Raw genomic sequence first — 3,839 nt, 5'->3', positions numbered from 1 at the left:
TGAGGAAAATTGGCTCCCTCGACCTGCTTAACACACTGCTTGGGGTCCAGCCCAGGAGATGCTCGATGGCTTTGCTGGGCTGCAAGCACCCATTGCCGGCTCCTTTCCCGTTTATCACCCCTCAGCATCTCCGGGTGCTTCCCCGCAGGGCTGGGGTGGGGCAGGCAGGGAGAGTCTGGCAGCAGGCAGCACCAGGGGTCATGGCCATGCAACCTCCAGCAGGAGGAAGGGGTGTGGTTCCTCTACCACAATCCCACCGTGTCCCACCAGCCCAGCATCCCGAGGACCAAGCTGCTCCCTCCATCGCTGTCAGCCTTGGAGCAGCTGCTGTGGGGCTGGGGGGGAACCCACCAGCAGAAAGACCATGTTCAGGCCTGGAGAACTGACGTGGGACACGGAAAATACCCTTTCCCTCTTCCTGCCCAACCTGGCACACCAGCACTGTCATCAGGATTAGTTAGGCAAGGTGGCTGCCTCTCATCCCTCGGTTCACCTCCCAAATCCAGCTTTGTCCTGCGTGGTGGCCACCGCTGGACAGGCTCTCCTGCTCTTTGCTGTCCCCATGCACCTATAACCCCCAGCTCCTGAGGACTCCCTTTCTCCCCAAAACTTGGGGTTTGGGAAACTTCCCATCTGTGCTTCTGGCATCCCTGAGTCATGGCTTGGGGACGTCCTCCCCTTCCCTGGTCCAACCAGCCTGGCCAGGCTGGTGGAGGTGACACAGTTTCATGTGGCCACATAGGCCACTGGTGTGGTAATTAGCATCCCCAAGAGCCGCCAGCCCATCGGCCACCTTTCCCAACTCCCCACACGGCTGCAGCCACGGCCGGGCATGAGCCAACACTTGGATATGCTAATGGAGATCTTTGCCAGCAGCTGCCAAAAATTTTTGTCACCACTACCAGGTCCCCACCTCCAGGAACATGGGACTTTTCAAGTGAAAAATGATGTAGTGCAATAGGTGGGGACCAGGATGACCAGAAATGTGGGTGGCCAGTGAGCACTGGGCAAAGCCCATCTCCACCAGGAGGGTCTCTCCAGGAGGGAGGTTGGTCCCTGCGGGTGTCCCCAGGAGAGCAGCACAAGCTCTGGGATGCCGGTGTCACCCATCCCAGCTCTCTTGGGTGGCAGCATCAGGGCTTGCACATTGTTGGTTTGGGATGAGGAGCAGCAGCGCCGGTTGCCCTGGCAACGCGGGATGCTCTCCTCCAGATGGAGACAGTATTTGGCAAGATTTGCTAAAAATACTTCCTAACTCAGCTGTGACAACACCACCCATGTCACATCCCCAGGGCTCAAGCCGGGTCGGTGCTGTCCCTGCTGGTTCCCAGAGCTGCCCCTGGGCCACTTGCCCTGGGGGGTAGAGGGGGTGGACCAGGGGTGGATCAGGCTCCTCATGTCCCACCAGCCTCCCCGGCTCTGGCAGACCTGGCAGTGCCACCAGCACCGGTCCCTCCCCAGCTTGGCCAGCCCACGCGGCTGGGGACAGAACAGGGAGCTGGGGACAGCTGGTGGCATTTACCCCCACGAAGGGACAGAGGGGAGCTCCCTGTGGAGGGACGTGCAGGCACAGGGGGGCTGCTGGGGAAGGTAATGACTCCCAAGTGTTTAAATAGGTTTAAAAGCACTTTTTTTTTATGATTTTGCTGCTTTTCCTAATACCATTACAGCCTTCTCCATGGCAACCAGGTGGGGCAGCTCAGACTTTGGTCTCGGCTGGGAAGATTAGCTGCCAGAGCTGAAATGATGGGGGGGGAAGAGATGGGGAGGTCCGCGTTGGCTGGGGCTGAGAACATCCACAGTAGGAACAGAAAATGAGGTCCCTGTGGTGGTTGCGGTGCCGCAGTACACCGCAGGGCAGGTGGGAGGTCCCAGTGCGCAGGATGGGCTTGTGGTGATGCTGGAGGGACCGGTCAGAGCATCCCCTGCCACAGGCGGTGGGACACGTCTTGAGGAGAGGACCTCAAAGAGGATTAAAGGTGGAGCTGGGTCTCGCTCTTCCCTGCACCGCAGCCACTTTGGGAAGGGATTTCCTTATTTACACTCTTTATTTTCCCTTCGCAGCTCGTTTGGTATTTCCCCTGAAAGAGGGCTGTCGGAAGCAGGGATAAACCTGCTCCCGGCCGCAGGTAGGGCTCAATTAAACTTCCCAAAGAGGTTTTGTGGGTTTTGGCTGGCTGGCCCATGCTGGTTCAGCTCTTTTTAGCTCCTAGATTGATTACACCTTGTGTCAATATGTGCTTAGTGCCTATTAGCGGATGCGTGTGCCTCCATCTCTCATTTCTCCCTTCTGATCTATAAATTCCCAGAAGAGAGAATTAAAAATAGAGGGGGAGGAGAGCGGCACGCTGGGCCAAAAAGAAAGAGAGAGAAGAGTGCTGGTGGGAAAGTTGGGTTGCAAGGCTGGAGCCTGGCCGTCTCGCTCCCACACCTCTTCCCATGGGCACGGTCCTGCTTTGGCTGGGGAGAAGGTTGCTTAAAGCCATCGGAGTTAAGTGTTGAAGAGCCGAGATGCGCCCGGGGGAGACACCAGGCTCCCATGGGACGGGTGAGGTTGGAGCATGATGGGGATGCCCGTGGCGTGGGGCTGGTGGTGGAGAGCATCCCTGCTCCATCTCCACCTCGGGGACCGGCACAGGGGAAACTGGAGCTGAGAAGAGCTTCAGCACCGGTGGCAGATGACCATTCCAAGAGCTGTGGATGTGAACAGTGTCAGCCCTGTCCTGGTGCATCTTCACGGAGGAACAAGGCTACCAGAACACAGGGAAGCGTTAGCCATGGCTTTTCTATCCAGCAGCTGCTGGCCCACGGTGCTCCTCTCATTTGGGCAGAAGTGGCTTTTTATTTATTCTTTGTTTTGTTTTGTTTTTGTCCTTCTTTCCTGGAAACTGGTAAAAGATTCTGCAGAAGCTGTGTTGGACACCAGTGGGGAAATGACCTGGGACACAGAAAGTGAGGTCGCCAGCCTCCCCCGGGGTGGTTTTGATGAGCTGCCAGGCAGAGAGCGGGACCTGCCAGCCCCTGAGCATCATCTGCCATCATCCCCCTGAAGGTGGGGCTGGCAGAGGAGCCGAGAGCCGGGGGGACCCTCGCAGCCGTCACCTCACCGGTAGCACCCGGGCTTTGCTCTCTGCTTCCCCTGTGGCACAAAAGCACTGAGCTGAGCAGCATGTGGTGCTCCCAGTGCCACCTCCACCCGCGAGGCAGATGTACCTGCAGAAGGGTATATAAAAAAAAGCCCCAAGGCTTTTACCGCCACACAGAGAAGAGCTTTTTCCCCGTTTTCCAACTCATCTCCCACTCGCATCACCATAAAACCTCGGGCACTTCAGCCCATCTCCCAGTGAAGGTAATTCCCGCACCTCTGACACCCTGGGCAGTAAGGATGCTGCAAGCCCCAGCATGTGGTTTTCGGGTCCTGATGCCGGGGCTGACCCCAGGGAAGGGTCGGTGCCGCTGCTCAGGACCCTCCAGGAGCGCATGGCATGGCCGTGGGACGCCCCATGAGGTTGCCCCATCCATCCCTCCACGCTCACTGCCCACGCAAACCCCATCTCCAGCAAGACCACCATCCCCACCCATAGCCTGTCCTCCTGGGCATCTCCCCAAGCTGCAATAAAGGCAGTTACAGACCTGGGGGAGACGGGGAGAAGCAAGGAGCCCACCCCGGGTGACGCTCGCCCCGACCGTGCTGTCCCAGGGGCGGAGGCCACGTCCCGTCCCAGCAGCAGTGGGGTTAAGCCTGGCCGGGCGGACGGCTGGCCGGGCGTCAAGGTGGTTGCTCCATCCCTGCCCAGGGGCCGGAGAGCAGAGAGGGGAGCGCTGCCCTGCCCGCCACC

Source organism: Charadrius vociferus, unplaced genomic scaffold (assembly GCF_000708025.1).
Source record: "Charadrius vociferus isolate BGI_N301 unplaced genomic scaffold, ASM70802v2 scaffold619, whole genome shotgun sequence".
NCBI classification, from domain to species: domain Eukaryota; kingdom Metazoa; phylum Chordata; class Aves; order Charadriiformes; family Charadriidae; genus Charadrius; species Charadrius vociferus.
This window is presented reverse-complemented; position numbering follows the sequence as displayed.